Here is a 17334-nt window from a genome sequence, read left to right on the forward strand (position 1 = left end):
CATGCATCTCACACTAAGAGTGTGGGTTGCAGATGAAGAAGCAGTGATAAAAGCTGCTGATTCAGAGCAGAGCTTGAGGTTGCTACATAGATCCAGAGGGGAGAGAACAAAGAGTTCAATCAGAACAGCAAAATCAACAAAATCAAACTTCTAGAAATTGAAATCTAAACACATTGAAAGCAAATTAGATTGTTCCAGTTGCAAATCACGACACAAATGAAGATGACAATGTGGCAGTTGAAGAAGATGAAAGCTAGGTTCAAGCTGAATTGTCTGAAAGTGTGAGAGAAAAAGGACCATTACAAAGATTTAACAGTCTGAAGATAATTGAAGGAAAAGTAACCAATTTGAATGGCAAAAAACTGAGAACAGTCATCATATGATCAACTAGAGGAGGCATGCCAAACAAGAAGTACACAGCTCCTGAATGGGCATATTTGACAAAAATTGTGCCAGATGAAAATGTCCTCCTGTGAATTGGCACATGAAGTAAGCCTGAATATAAAAAGAAAATTAGTAATTTCCTGATGGAAAAAATGAAACAGAAATTTTGCAATTTTGAAAATCATTTTTTAAATCCGATTTTTTTGAGAATCTAGAATGTGCGTGCATTACTCTCTTAGATTAAGACTTTTTGACAGCATTGTTTTTAAATATGCTCACTTGTTAGGAAGATTCGCTTTTTACAACACCATAGATTATAGGGAAGGATAGGTTGTTATGCTCACATGGTTGAATATTTTTCTGCCTGTATTCTCTGCCAAAAATCTATCAACCCTCTAAATTAATTAGAGTGTCAATAACTACTTTACAGGTTGGCTTTTTATGTTTTTTTTCCGACAACAAATTAGTCTTTTTGCGCTTGATTTTGACTTCCACTATGGAGAAGTCTAGAATAATGTCTCCATTAATTGACTGCTCACCATTACTCGTTATTGTTAGTGGGTTGCCAAAAGTTCTGCAAGGCATGGTTTTCAGAGTAGGCCTACAAAATAAAGCCTCAGTGTAGGAAAATGCCTCTCATGGCATGGTTACCCCCAAACGTTTTGCCTTTTGTTTATACAAGTTATGATTGAAAGTGTGTTGGGACCCTGCTAACCAGGCCCAAGCACCAGTGTTCTTTCCCTAAACTGTACCTGTGTCTCTACAATTGGCACAGCCCTGGAACACAGATAAGTCCCTTGTAAATGGTACCCTGGTACCAAGGGCCCTGTGGCCAGGGAAGGTCCCTATGGGCTGCAGCAAGTATTATGCCACCCTGGGGACCCCTCACTCAGCACATTCACACTGCCTCACAGCTTGTGTGTGCTGGTGGGGAGAAAAAGATTAAGTCGACATGGCACTCCCCTCAGAGTGCCATGCCCGCAACCCACTGCCTGCGGCGTAGGTAAGTCACCCCTCTAGCAGGCCTTACAGCCCTAAGGCAGGGTGTACTATACCACAGGTGAGGGCATAGTTGCATGAGCACTATGCACCTACGGTGTCTAAGCCGATTCTAAAACATTGTAAGTGCAGGGTAGCCATAAAGAGTATATGGTCTGGGAGTTTGTCACACACAAACTCCACTGTTCCATAATGGCTACATTGAATACTGGGAAGTTTGGTATCAAACGTCTCAGCACAATCAATCCACACTGATGCCAGTGTGGGTTTATTGAGAAATGCACACAGGTGGCATCTTAGAGATGCCCCCAGTATACCAGTCCAACTATTGGTGCTAGGCTGACCAGTTTCTGCCAGCCTGCCACCTCCAGACGGGTTTCTGGCCACATGGGGTGAGTGCCTTTGCCACTCTGTGGCCAGGAACAAAGCCTGTACTGGGTGGAGGTGCTTCACATCTCCTCCTGCAGGAACTGTAAAACCTAGAAGTGAGCCTCAAACGCTCAAGCCTGGTGTTACAGCGCCCCAGGGGACTCCAGCTAATGGAGATGCCCGTCCCTCTGGGCACAGCCCACACTTTTGGCGGCAAGTCCAGAGGAGATAATGAGAAAAACTAGGAGGAGCCACCCTCCAGTCAGGACAGCCCCTAAGGTGTCCTGAGCTGAGGTGACCCCTGCCATAGGAAATCCTCCATCTTGTTTTGGAGGATTCCCCCAAATAGGATTAGGGATGTACCCCTCTCCCCACAGGGAGGAGGCACAAAGAGGGTGTAGCCACCATCAAGGACAGTAGCCATTGGCTACTGCCCCCCCAGACCTAAACACCCCCCTAAATTTTGTATTTAGGGGCAACCTTGAACTCAGGAAATCAGATTCCTGCAACCTGAAACAAGAAGAAGGACTGCTGACCTGAAAGCCCCACAGAGACGATGGAGACGACAACTGATTTGGCCCAGCCCTACCGGCCTGTCTCCAGACTCCGAGAACCTGCACAGCGACGCATCCAGTGGGATCAGCGAACTCTGAGGACTCAGAGGACTGACCTGCACCTAAAGGACCAAGAAACTCCTGTGGACAGCTGCTCTGTCCAAAACTGCAACAAAGAAACCATCTTTAAAGAGACTCCAGCCTCACTCCGGTAGCATGAATCTCCAAACTCTGCACCCGACACCCCCGACTCGTGTCCAGAAGCACCAACACTACAGAGAGAGCCCAGAGGTACCTCCAACGACATGGACACCCTGAGACGACCTCCCTGCACCCTCACAGCGACACCTGCAGAGAGGATCCAGAGGCTCCCCTGACTGCGACTGCCCGGTAACAAACTAACCTGACGCCTGGAAGAAGCACTGCACCTGCAGCCACCAGGCCAGAGAGGAACCAACTACCAGTGCAGCAGTGACCAGCAGGCGGCCCTCATCCTAGACCAGGATGGCTGGCCCGAGAAGCCCCCCTGTGCCCTGCATGCATCACCAGAGTGACTCCGGGGTCCCTCCATTGAAACCAACGCAAAACACAACACCTACTTTGCACACTGCAGCCTGTCGCCCCTGTGCCGCTGAGGGTGTATTTTGTGTGCCTGTTTGGGACCCCCTAGTGCTCTACGAAACCTTCATGGCCTGCTCCCTGAGGACACCGGTATTTACCTGCTAGCAGACTGGAAAGTGAGCACCCCTAGTCTCCATAGACGCCTATGTTATTTGGGCCCTACTTTGACATCTGCACCTGACCGGCCCTGTGTTGCTGGTGCTGGGTGTTTGCGGTTGACTTGAACCCCCAACGGTGGGGTGCCTATGCCCAGGAGACTTAACTTGTAAGTGCTTTACTCACCTGAGAAACTAACCAATACTTACCTCCCCCAGGAACTGTTGATTTTTGCAGTGTCCACTTTTAAAATAGCTATTTGCCATTTTGCCAAAACTGTGTACATTACTGTTTTAATTCAAAGTTCCTTACTTACCTGTGTCAAGTACCTTACAATTTATGTACTTACCTAAATTCTGAATATTGTGGTTCTAAATTAAATTAAGAAAAAAATATTTTTCTATAAAAAACCTATTGGCCTGGAGTTAAGTCTTTGAGTGTGTTTTCCCATTTATTGCCTTTGTGTGTACCACAAATGCTTAACACTAACCTCTGATAAGCCTACTGCTCGACCACACTACCACAAAATAGAGCATTAGTATTATCTAATTTTGCCACTATCAACCTCTAAGGGGACCCCTTGGACTGCATGCACAATATCTCTCACTTTGAGGTAGTATATACAGAGCCAACTTCCTAAACTCAGCAATTCCTCTTGGCAAAGGCACATTGACTTTGTATAGGTCTGGGTCAGTAATTGATCAGCGTTTTTGAGTATCAAGATCTAGTAAGGAATATTATTGCAAAAAAAATGGTAAAAGGAAAGAAGAAAATATGCCTCAAAGTATGCAGCCTCCAAGAGCGAGCTGATAATTGGAAACAAGGAGTGGATTACAGAACTATTAATAAGGAATTCAAAAAGATACTCTCTACACAGACCAAGTAAGCTCTAACCTCGCTGTTTCTGTGAAGAGATCTGTTTGTGTGGGGAGCAAGAAACTGCACAGTATGGTTCAATAACAAAGTAAAAGGGAAGAACGTTTGGAATTACCTAAATTCTTACATCATTCCTTGACTCGGGACTACATCAACACCATTTGAAGGAAATGAAAAAGGTATACCAAAAGGTTATTTGTGTTGTAGATCACTTTTATAAATCGCTGTGTTTAAATGCCACTCTTTGTAAATTGGAAGATGAACGCAAGCCTCCACCATCTTGCTCATCTATGAATTCTTCCTCTGCTGAGGTTGGCTCTTGCACTTCTGTACACATTGGGATGCAATCAACTTTAGTTGCTTTGGGTAGCAGTAGGCAAAATGGGACGCCTGGGCCCCAGTTAGCATCCAGTGCATATCTTTAAGAAAGATATGTAGGGTTTGGGGGAATCGCTGTGCTCACTATTTAATGTGTTCTTTGAAGCTTCAGTAATCCTGATTTCTAGGAAGAACTAAATGACTAAGTGCGCGGAATGTTTACAATTGGGCCAATAAACTTGATGCGAATAGTAGCAAATCTAAAATATTAGGCTTTAAAAAAAAACTAAATAGGAGAGTAAGTTTATTGGAAGATTGGAAGGAGAGTTATTCTTCCGATAGGCACCTATAACTATCCAGGAGTTTTGTAAACCCCAAGAGACCATCTAGTCACACTAAAAGTACAATGTCCCTTGCTTATATAGGATCATTGCTGGTTTTGTGTGAGGCTTTTTCAGCACTTCCAATTATTAAAGTAATAGCACATTTTCTTCCATATTTTAGAAATAGTTTGAATGTATATCCTGTTTGATTTGTAGCTGGATAGACCCCAGTGTAATATTTGTAGATAATTATTTAATCTTCCCATGCTGGAAACCAAACCTGGAGTTTGGTCTGTTTTTCATAACAACACAACACTTCATTAGTTTTATTTATGCACATAGTGGTTGCACACATTTCAAACACTTGCAGAAGCTCTTTTAAACAGTGCAGGTAGCAACCCCCATTCAACCCACTTCACACCTTGGATTATACACAATTGCAGTATCTAGTCTGTAGGACGCTCACCATTTTCCCTCATATCTGCTAGTGTTTCTTGGGGAAGCCTCAGGCGAGTTTGGTCTTTAAGGCAACACTTAGCAACCGCTGCCTTTGTCATAACTCTCTGCCAACTGTAGTAAAAGCCGGCTTACTGTAAATTGTGTTTGGCAGTACATTCATAAGAATAGGATTTCCAATCTGTGGGCTAAATATTTACAATCCATGTTAACACAACTGAAACTATGATAAAAATCAACTACAACTGGTCATTGCTAGTTGAACAACAAGTTATCTGATCTAGGCTAATTGACTAGTGTTAGGAGAAACTAAAGAAGCAGCCTGTGTGCCTCCTTCCTTTGAGGCCAGAATTCAACAGGGATTTTAAAGTCCTCTCTGGGAAGAGCATTAAGCCATAAGATTATTCAATTTAGTTTTCTTAAGATTTCATTCAGACTAAATAGGAAACTCATATAACACTAGGAATGACTGAATGAAGTGTAGGGCAGCAGAATCCCTTTTCCATGTTATGTACATCTTTGAGCATGTTATGCTGGAGCAACACCTTTGACTTGGGTCATTATTTTAGTAATTGGGCATTTCAAAATGTCATGATGCGATCAACTGATTATTCAGTAATGACGTGCTACACATTCTGGCTATGGTTGTCAAGTTTTTTTTTTTTTGTTTGTGGGGAAGATGTTGAAAGGGATATCACCATGTAAGAGTAGATGGGTTTATAGGAATTCCTTTGAATTTATCGTAATTGTTTTTAGGTTGCAGCCTGCTGTCTGGTTTGCTAAAGACATATTGGGGACATTTAGGAAGTTGACCTAGGAATTCATTCTGCCCGTTGGTTGCCATTGGCTTTGTGGTTTGTAACTTATGTTTTCTTGCTTTCTAGTTTCTGTCTTTATTTGTTTTATTCAATCCAGGTTGAGTTCAGTACTTGTACTTCCCTTGCCAAATCCTTATTCACTGAATCCTTCTGACTTCTCCCTTCCTGTACTTTAAGAGACCCAGGTCAAATGCCAAGCACAGTCTTCCAAGGTTGCTTGTTTATTTTTCTTTCTCTAACTTCAAAGTGAGAGGATTTATGTGACAATCTTGCTGGATAGTGGAGGTACTAAAGAGTTTTTTTTTCTAGCACACTACATCATTTAAATGAACTATTTAAATAATACAGAGTATATTATTAGTATTATGAATGCACAATAAAGCACATTTTTATGTTTTTTGTGAAGTGTGTTGGAAACATACTTTTATATGATCAAAACAATCATTAAAGTAGGTGATGCATTTCGTGTGTGCAGTGTATATTTTAATTAGTAAAACTGTATGTCTTTGCAAATATAATGGTCATTTCAAATGAAAGTTTGTTGTCTGTAATATCAGTGTATTACCATGTAGCCGGTTGTCTTTCGACACGGCTCCTGCATCCGAGTGGCGCTGTTCGCGCGGCCGCGCTATCAGCGTCACTCGTTGCCCTGACGACCGGGGGGCCGGCGTCAGTGACGTGAACCTGGATTTCCGGGTTCGGAAAGAAAAAAAAAGAGAGGACGGACGAGAGAGCACGTCGGAGGAGCCGGACGCGGTCGACTTCGAGCTGAACAGAACCACGGAGACGGGGAGAAAAGACCAAGAGGAGCCCAGGACAAGAGCAGAACCCACAGACGGTGTGAGGGACGCAGGAGGCGCGAAGAACCAGGAACCGAGGGAGGACACGCTGAAAAGCCGCCACGTCCCAGGAGGGACGTGGCTCACCAAGGTACGGTCCTTTCTGAAGGACAGCCAGTTCTTTAAACGGGAGAAGGGTGGCAGGAGGGGAGAGGGTAGGGACGTAGAGAAAGGGGTTGGAGAGGGGAGCAGCTGGGAGGGGGTAGGGAGGTGAGGAAACAAGGAAGGACTGAGATAGAAGAACAGTCCTAGTGTGGGGTATAGCTATCATAATAAAGACACATTAGGTTTTGACCTTGCTCTGGCCAGACGCTGAGGGTGACTATCATCACGACCTAACATTCATTCCTGTCCACATACGCACCCGGAACATATATATATATATATCTTTCTCTCTCTCTCTCTCTCTCTCTCCCCCTTCTTACCTATCATCTATATACTCCCTATAAATACCTATTCTGACTTACCTTCCCTTTCGTTCCCTTCCGGTACGTCCTCTACTCTGCACAACTCCACTCTGTGCTGCTGTGCTCTACGACTGTCCGCAACACTGAATTCTGTCACTACACTCTGTGCCAGTACACTCTACCCCAATGCACTTTACTCTGTAACACTTAACTCTGTGCCCCTGCACTCTACGCCAATCCACTGTACGCCACTTGAATCTACTCTACACCACCTCACTCTATGCCACTTTATGCCATCACACTCTGTCACTCTAGCCTCCACCACTCCACTCCACTCTGAAACAATCTGCTCTATGCCATTGCACTCTACTCCGCTTTGTACTATTCCACTCTATGACCCTGCACTCTACGAGACTCTACTGCTAACAACTGCACTCTCCGCCAGTACACTCTCCACAACTGCTCTGGCACTGCACTCTACACCACTGCACTGTACTCTACATCACTGTACTCTACGTGACTCTACTCCATTCCACTTTACTCCACTCTTTGCCACTGCACTTTGACACTCTGCTCTGCAACACTGCACTTTCCACCACTGAACTCGACTCTACGCTGCTGCACTCTATGCCACTGCACTATATGATACTATACTCTATTCTGCACCACCCTGTGCTACTGCTTTCTGTGCCACTCGGCTACTCTGCACTCTACACCACTGCACTCTATGGCTCTTGACTGTACTCTACGCCACCGCCCTCTACATTGGTTAACTTTACGCCACTCCACTCTGCACCACTCTTACCTACTCTACTCTTACCAACTGCACCACTCTACTCTGACGCTGCATTGTATGCCACCAAATTCAGTCCCACTGCACTCAATGCCACTGCACTCTACGCCACTATACTCTGCAACACTCTGTACCAGTACACTCTGCACCAGTCCACTCTACGTCACTCTGGCGTATGCTACTCTACGCAACTCTACACTATGCCACTCCAATGCACATCTCTCACTGCCACTCCACAAATCTCTACTCCACTCTTCATCATTCCACTCTGACACTCCATGCAACTCTTCTTCATGGCACTAACTTTTAACCATGCTGAACAGCAGCCACACTGGTATACAGCATGGCTAAAACACATTGGCAAAACCAATAGCTCTTGCATAGGCGAGGCCTATTGTTTTTGCCAATGCTTGTTTATATATTTCATTGCCCAACTGCGCTTCTATATGGATTCATTGCATGTCTGCAGATTACATGACTGTAGGAGGCTGGACTGGCTTGTAGTGAGTACCAAGGGGTGCTTACACCTTGCACTAGGCCCAGGTATCCCTTATTAGTGTAGAGGGGTGTCTAGCAGCTTAGGCTGATAGAAAAGGTAGCTTAGCAGAGCAGCTTAGGCTGAACTAGGAGACGAGTGAAGCTCCTACAGTACCACTAGTGTCATATGCACAATATCATAAGAAAACACAATACACAGATATACTAAAAATAAAGGTACTTTATTTTTATGACAATATGCCAAAAGTATCTCAGTGAGTACCCTCAGTATGAGGATAGCAAATATACACACGATATATGTACACAATACCAAAATATGCAGTAATAGCAATAGAAAACAGTGCAAACAATGTATAGTCACAATAGAATGCAATGGGGGCACATAGGGATAGGGGCAACACAAACCATATACTCTAGAAGTGGAATGCGACCCACGAATGGACCCCAAACCTATGTGACCTTGTAGAGGGTCGCTGGGACTGTAAGAAAACAGTGAGGGTTAGAAAAATAGCCCACCCCAAGACCCTGAAAAGTGGGTGCAAAGTGCACCTAAGTTCCCCAAAGAGCACAGAAGTCGTGATAGGGGAATTCTGCCAGAAACAACAACACCAGCAATGCAACAATGATGGATTCCCTGGCGAGAGTACCTGTGGAACAAGGGGACCAAGTCCAAGAGTCACGATCAAGTCGGGAGTGGGCAGATGCCCAGGAAATGCCAGCTGTGGGTGCAAAGAAGCTGCCGCCGAATGGTAGAAGCTGTGGATTCTGCAAGAACGACAAGGGCTAGAAACTTCCCCTTTGGAGGATGGATGTCCCACGTCGTGAAGAGTCGTGCAGAAGTGTTTCCGTGCAGAAAGACCGCCAACAAGCCTTGCTAGCTGCAAAGGTCGCGGTTAGGGTTTTTGGATGCTGCTGTGGCCCAGGAGGGACCAGGATGTCGCCAATTGCGTGAGGAGACAGAGGTGGCGTCCAGCAAGACAAAGAGCCCACTCAGAAGCAAGCAGCACCCGCAGAAGTGCCGGAACAGGCACTACGAAGTGGAGTGAACCGGAGCTCACCCGAAGTTGCACAAGAGGGTCCCACGAAGCCGGAGGACAACTCAGGAGGTTGTGCAATGCAGGTTAGAGTGCCGGGGACCCAGGCTTGGCTGTGCACAAAGGAAATCCTCGAGGAGTGCACAGGAGCCGGAGTAGCTGCAAAACACGCGGTTCCCAGCAATGCAGTCTAGCGTGGGGAGGCAAGGACTTACCTCCACCAAACTTGGACTGAAGAGTCACTGGACTGTGGGAGTCACTTGGACAGAGTTGCTGAGTTCAAGGGACCTCGCTCGTCGTGCTGAGAGGAGACCCAGAGGACCGGTGATGCAGTTCTTTGGTGCCTGTGGTTGCAGGGGGAAGATTCCGTCGACCCACGGGAGATTTCTTCGGAGCTTCTAGTGCAGAGAGGAGGCAGACTACCCCCACAGCATGCACCACCAGGAAAACAGTCGAGAAGGCGGCAGGATCAGCGTTACAAGGTCGCAGTAGTCATCTTTGCTACTTTGTTGCAGTTTTGCAGGCTTCCAGCGCGGTCAGCAGTCGATTCCTTGGCAGAAGGTGAAGAGAGAGATGCAGAGGAACTCTGATGAGCTCTTGCATTCGTTATCTAAGGAATTCCCCAAAGCAGAGACCCTAAATAGCCAGAAAAGGAGGTTTGGCTACCTAGGAGAGAGGATAGGCTAGCAACACCTGAAGGAGCCTATCAGAAGGAGTCTCTGACGTCACCTGCTGGCCCTGGCCACTCCGAGCAGTCCAGTGTGCCAGCAGCACCTCTGTTTCCAAGATGGCAGAGGTCTGGAGCACACTGGAGGAGCTCTGGGCACCTCCCAGGGGAGGTGCAGGTCAGGGGAGTGGTCACTCCCCTTTCCTTTGTCCAGTTTCGCACCAGAGCAGGGCTGAGGGATCCCTGAACCCGTGTAGACTGGCTTATGCAGAGATGGGCACCATCTGTGCCCATCAAAGCATTTCCAGAGGCTGGGGGAGGCTACTCCTCCCCAGCCCTGACATCTTATTCCAAAGGGAGAGGGTGTAACACCCTCTCTCTGAGGAAGTCCTTTGTTCTGCCTTCCTGGGCCAAGCCTGGCTGGACCCCAGGAGGGCAGAAACCTGTCAGGGGTTGGCAGCAGCAGTAGCTGCAGTGAAACCCCGGGAAAGGCAGATTGGCAGTACCCGGGTCTGTGCTAGAGACCCGGGGAATCATGGGATTGTCTCCCCAATATCAGGATGGCATTGGTGGGGCAATTCCGTGATCTTAGACATGTTACATGGCCATATTCGGAGTTACCATTGTGAAGCTATACATAGGTAGTGACCTATGTATGGTGCACACGTGTAATGGTGTCCCCGCACTCACAAAGTCCGGGGAATTGGCCCTGAACAATGTGGGGGCACCTTGGCTAGTGCCAGGGTGCCCACACACTAAGTAACTTAGCACCCAACCTTTACCAGGTAAAGGTTAGACATATAGGTGACTTATAAGTTACTTAAGTGCAGTGTAAAATGGCTGTGAAATAACGTGGATGTTATTTCACTCAGGCTGCAGTGGCAGGCCTGTGTAAGAATTGTCAGAGCTCCCTATGTGTGGCAAAAGAAATGTTGCAGCCCATAGGGATCTCCTGGAACCCCAATACCCTGGGTACCTCAGTACCATATACTAGGGAATTATAAGGGTGTTCCAGTATGCCAATGTAAATTGGTTAAATTGGTCACTAGCCTGTTAGTGACAATTTGGAAAGAAATTATAGAGCATAACCACTGAGGTTCTGATTAGCAGAGCCTCAGTGAGACAGTTAGTCATAACAGAGGTAACACATACAGGGCACACTTATGAGCACTGGGGCCCTGGCTGGCAGGGTCCCAGTGACACATACAACTAAAACAACACATATACAGTGAAATATGGGGGTAACATGCCACGCAAGATGGTACTTTCCTACAATGACTGATACTGGTTTGAGTTTCGGTATTTGGAGTAGGGCTATTAATATTAGGTGCTTAATCAGTAAGTTTTACACTGATTTTATTTACTTTGTATTTCAAATACCACAAGTAAAACGTGTTTTCTTTTACTTTAGGGCATTACCTATCTTCCTCTGGAGCACACACACAGGATATCCTTCCAGGCTGTAGCCCTTAACGTTTCACTTACAAATTATTGCGTTTGTGAATGCACACATCAGGTACACTTATCTATTAATTAATGAGAGACAGCAGTCAAACACAGTTGTGGAGCTACATTTATTTAAGCTGGAGAGCTACAACACGTCGGCTTCTCAGCATGTTCTGCCAGACGCAGATGGCGCAGTCTTTATATGCTGTTTGAACTATTAACATACATTGAAGTAGCTGAGTCAGACGTGTAGACATGGGTGGTTTCATAAGCTAAGCTTTATTTAAACAAAAAGAAGAATCTTAAAGCATGAATATGTTCTTACAGTTTGAGTGTGAGGACAGTTGTGCGTTCAACATCTGCTTTTATCGTTCTTTCTTATCGACCTACTCCTTCAGTTTTTTAAAACAAAGGGGAAGCTAACGAGCATAAATGATTCACTGACTTGTACCCACCTCTCCTCCTACCACGTGCAGAATCCAGGGGTTGTACAGCTGCATGGCTCGTGAAATCAGGATGAAAACAGCATGATAGAAGAGTTGCCCAGTATCGCAGTTCTGCTCCTACACTTTCCGTTCTGTTAGTCAGTTGGAAGGAAAACAAAACGCAACTGACAGCATGAATTAAGCTATCTCTTAAAAGTCAAAGACTGGAAACCTGCGTCTGTAACAACCCTAGACCCACATCTACACCAAGGTCGAGGGATATTCTTCTAGGCCCCTTATGCCCTTTTTTCAGAAGTCTTTGGTGCCTGGCACCCTGTAATGGCAGATACAACTAAAAGTTTCAGTTGCAGTTTGTCATTTTGCTTGGATCCCTGAACCCTCTAAGGTTCCATGATTCATGGATTGATGATGGGAAGCAAAATGCTTTTTCTTGTGGTGAGATTTGTCTATTTCTAAAATGTATTATCCTTGGAGAGTTCTGAGCTGTGATTTCATAGTCTAGCTATTTCTTCAACTAACATTTTGAGCCCCACCCAACAACTTTCTGTAGCACTTGTTATCGAAAACTACCGAACGGATTTCCACCAAACTAAGCAAAGGTGCACTTCTGCGAGAAGTGCTAATATGTCAGGTGAGATGTAATGTGGTTCAGCAGTTGTTTGCCGTAGTGGAGTGCAGAGTTTCTATTGAACTTAATATGAAAAACTCTTAGGCCTAACAATAACCACACAGTCTTTATCACTGACTGTGTAATACAATGATGTGAGAAAAAAAGGACATTCCCTGAAGATTCTATCGTTTTACACATTTATATGTATCTGACCTTTCCCCACCATTGATTCTTTTGTCAGTTGTTTTTAAAATCGACATATTAGTACTTCGAATCATTTGCTTCGGATTTGCCATTTAGGCAGATTACATTTTCTTTGAGCGACATTTCGGTCTGAATGCAGATGGTAACTATACATCAATATTTATTATTTTAGTTTTTGGAGTAGTTTTTTAGGAGTGGCTTGGAGTTTTTTAGGTTTAGGGATGGGTAGAGTTTGAGTAGTAACTAACTATAACTCGAACACCCGTCGTACGCTGTTGTCTGAAATGGTGTGGGATCTTATTAACACCAGTTTACTAAGAAAAATTCTGTTTTAATGAAGGAGAAGTTTATTTTCAGTAAAGTGTCTTAGTCTCTTGAATATTTATTCTTGTCTCTTAGAGTCCAATTTTTCTTGTCTCTTTCTGGTTTTCTTTTCTATAACTTGTCACGCCGAAACTCAAGGGTTTTTCTCTGTCCTGTGTTATGGAGAGTCCTGTCCTGGTCTGGTGGATGCTCCTCAGGTTAAGGAAAAACAAAGGACAAATTTGGGTAAGTGAATATTTGGGATTGGAGGGGGTTTGGACACCAGGGAGGTGTAGGTGGGTAGGCCAGTGAGGGTGGGGTACTTTACTCTTCTCCCTTCTTCCAATGGTGCACAGCAAAGACTAGACACAACATTATGTGTGAATCATGCAAGGTGGGTGTATCATCTATACCCTTTTTACCATGGTTACTATTCATTCTGCAGGGAGAGTCTTTCCATTGTAAGTACCCCAGCCTTCCTTTCTCTTAAGGGTTATCTACTGTCTCTCTCCCTCCTATCCTTCCGCCCCTCTCCCCTTTCTTCTCAGTATTCCCCGCCCCTCTTTGGAAATAAGCCTGTACCTTGTGAAGCAACGTCCCTCCTGGAACGTGGCTGGGCTCTTCAGTGGGTCTCGGTACAGGGTGGGGCTCGACGTGTCTCCTTGGCTCCTGTCCACCGGTTTGTTGGTTCTGCTTTCTTCCGGACGGCGGTTCTTTTTCAGTTTCAGGTCCTGATTCTTCCGTTTTCGAGGGAGTCCCGCTGATTCCTCCTCTCTCCTCTGGGGAGACGCTCGCGCTTTCCTCTCCTCTGTTCCTGCCTCTGGCGTTCCTTTACTTCTGATGAAGGTCGCGACCCTGGAAGTTATACTTGACGCTGCTGCTCTCTTCAGAGTTCCATTCATAGAAGTGCCCCTGGGGCACTTCTCACTGGGAACGGTAAGCGGGTCGCGGTCCGGAGTACGGGCCGACCCATGACATTGTCATAAATATCATTTCAGATATCAGTGATGTTATCAGTGATGTTATCAGTGATGTTATCAGTGATGTAACGGGACATGGGACTGTGTTGTAATATGTCAGGTCATAAGCAGTGCATGGCAAGGGAGTGATTTATAATTACTTCAGTTAAATGTAACTGTTGAATTTCAGTGGTATTTCAGTGGTATTTGGAGATTAAAATGTTAGTTTCACCTTACTATAACGTCACTTTAACATTTGTTTTTTTTTCACTGAATTTATGAGGGTATTTTAACTTAAAGTACAAATATAAAAGGGTGACGGTTTGGCAGACCTACAGGCTTTGTCAAAGGGTCAGAACACCAAAATATTAAGGGCATGTCTACTGTCTTTGTGGTGAGTACATCAACTTATATAAAACAGACTCTTTGACTTTGCCAGAAAGTCACCATTAGCTATAATCAAATAACATATTTCATCAATACACACATTTTTTGTAAATACATTTTATTAGGTTTTATCAACAATAACACAGAATGCGGGTTTGCAGCAATATTACAAAGTACTGTGCCAATCCAGTACAAGTATAGTGGTCCACTTATGAACATAGTTTCCGTTTAGATTGGCATATCACATATATGCAAACAACCCGTTCTGGTTTCATTACTTGCATCAACGTAGTCATTAACAATGAAACCCCCTGCTTCTTTCCACGCCTCTTATCCTTGTCAAAACTATAATGCTTTGTTCCCCCTGTCCTGTTATGTGCTGCTGTCTGTGGTACCCTGGTGTGGGCTTGTCTCACCCCCCCATCTCCATGTATAGCCAATAGTGAGTTTAGATTTCTCCTTGGTCCGGTTCGGAACGCGTGGAGCTCTCAGGGGACTCATCTGTGGGATTTGCTGTGGGATTTTTCAGGCATTTAATAAGTACAATAATTCTGCACCCTCCTCTCACCTCTTGAAACAGTACAGCGCTCTCATATGTTTCCCAAATAGTAAGGACCGCCTTCCATTTGTGTACCTGAGGGCTCGTAGCTGCCATCCGGCGTGATTTCTTTTTTTGGCAAGGATCAAGGCCAAGTCTATGAATTTGGTAGTCTTAAATTTAGTGGGGCGAGGGAATCCTCTCAGTAAATATGCCATAAGGTAGCTGTCTCTCAGTAACCTCAATTATATGTGTTATCAACCCTTCTCAGTATTCATCCAAACCAGCACAGCTCCACACAATATGCAGCATCTTACGCACACCTGGGACATTTCACGTCCTGGGCTCCAAATGTTCGCATGAGTTTGCCCAAAGTAAGGTAGGCTTTGTGTATATAGTAGAAGTTTATAAGCTTAAACTGGGCATTGTGAGAGGTAGCAAAAGGCTGTGTTAGGAAGGATACCCACTGCTCTTCAGGGATTGGAGCTGTTGCGTCCTCCTCCCGTTTCATGCACAGTTCCTCAAGGGGGGTATTAATACTTGTCCGAAGTACCTGGTACAGTAGGTTGCTCGTCCTTGCACTGCCCGTGGTCGTGCAGAGAACCCGGCTAGTATGATGAACTGTGGGTTCTGTTGATTCCTGGCTCCAGTGGCTCTGCACCAACAGTGCCACTGTGCGGTGTTACAGGAACTGGCCTGGGGTAGTCCAGACGTCTCCGAGGTCTGCAAACGACTGTAATTCACTGTCTCTATACAGTTAGCCCACTCTGGTTATGCCATATGTTGGCCACTCCATTATGCTCCCATGGCCTCCTTTGAATCTCTTATTGTTTGAGGTGCAGTGAAAGGTCCAGTGCGTAGTGTCCTGGGGTGTGGATATGTTGCAAGTATTGTCACCAACAGTATCTAGCAGTGTGTAATTCCATAGATCTCCCCATTATAGGGCATCTTGGAGTCAAAAGAACTTCGAGCAAATCATGTAATCCTGGTATCCCACCCAGGGATCTCCCATCCAGGCCATAATCATGCGTGTAACCCCTGGTTCAGCCATTGGATTTGGACCACTAAGTAAAATGTCTCAAAATCAGGTGTGGCCAGTCCCCCTTCGGTTGTAGGTGTGCGTATTTTGGTTAGGACTACCCTCCGTCTGCCAGCTCCCCAAGTAAGTGCAACTAATATAGAGTACATCTCCCTGAAGAATCTGAAAAGGGATTATTATTGGGAGAGTGGCAAAAAAATAAAGCAGGGAATGGAGAGCCACCATTTTTTGCAACTTCTATGCATCCTGCCAAAGATAAGGGGAGGATTCTCCAGAAAGTCACACTAGTCTCCTGTGCTGTGATGTATTTTGACCCAAAGGTATTTCATACAGTTTCCCTCTCATAGAAGTCAATGTTGGTCCCTGGGTGGTCGCACTCAGTGTGTGAGGGGAAATACAAGTGATTTTTGCCAGTTTATTTAAAGCCGAGAGCGGTTTAAAAAAAAAAAAAAAACTGCTCCAGTAGCGGTATTGCTCCAGGCAGGCCCTCCTCTGCCCCAGCAAGGAACAACATCATACCATCAGCATAACGTGCGATGTCGTGGAGTGCCCCCCCCTGTTCAGACCTAAGAAAGGACCCAACTGTTCACCCCCTGCCGGCCAATGGCTCAACCCCAATGGCAAACAAAAGTGAAGCGAGGGGCAGCCTGCCTGGTGCCTCTCTCCACCACATAGGAGTTGGAGATCACTTTGCTACTGCTGACCTGTGCAGCCAGGGCTATGTATAGCAGCCGGGTCCATTACAAAAAGCCACCTCCCATCCTCAACTTGTCAGGATTTATAAGTTTGGACATGCGGGGTAGGAGAAGGGAGGGCAATATTCTACTCAGGATTTTGTAACCCATGTTTAGCATACATAAAGGCCGATATGCCAGGACATCCTGAGGAGGTCGCCCTCGTTTGAGCAGCAGGGCTACCAGAGCCTCACCTGTAGTGGTCGGCAGCAGACCAGCCTCCTGGGTACCAGTATATATGTCCACCAAAGTAGGGACTAGTTTGTCAGTGTAGGTGGCATAGAACTCCACCAGGAAACCATCAGTTCCAGACACCGTGCCTCATGCCATGGACCAACAGCCATCCACACTTCTTGCAAGGTGATGTGGCCTCTTAAGTTGTCTGTGTCTTCTGCATCTAAGAACAGGAGTTTTGCTCTTCTTGAGAAATCATTCAGGCTCTCCTGTGGCGCCCCAGTGGGGAGAGGGGAGGTTTGGGGGGCGGGGGTGTGTGGACTGTATAAATCCATACAGTAGTCTTTAAAGTGCTGGTTTACCTTAGCCTGGTTATATAGATTTACGCCTTGTGCTGACTCTTAATTCCAGTTTTGGGGAACAGGGCTTTGTCATGCTCTGC

The 17334-nt window shown here is 45.5% G+C and overlaps 1 protein-coding gene across 5 annotated transcripts in view; it reads left to right on the plus strand.

Annotated features, from left to right (window-relative positions):
* Window positions 1-17334, plus strand: part of FLT3LG (fms related receptor tyrosine kinase 3 ligand) — an 823185-nt gene that overhangs the window by 18951 nt on the left and 786900 nt on the right. Inside the window, exon 1 of one of the 5 annotated variants that reach the window (XM_069200826.1) lies at window positions 13727-13997. The exons of the other annotated variants lie outside the window; for them this stretch is intronic. The gene's annotated coding sequence lies outside the window, so the exon portion shown is untranslated. Of the gene's footprint in view, window positions 1-13726; window positions 13998-17334 lie in introns of those variants that run through there. 5 annotated transcript variants of the gene reach the window in all.

The sequence above is a fragment of the Pleurodeles waltl genome, chromosome 7, assembly GCF_031143425.1.
Source record: "Pleurodeles waltl isolate 20211129_DDA chromosome 7, aPleWal1.hap1.20221129, whole genome shotgun sequence".
Lineage (NCBI taxonomy): Eukaryota > Metazoa > Chordata > Amphibia > Caudata > Salamandridae > Pleurodeles > Pleurodeles waltl.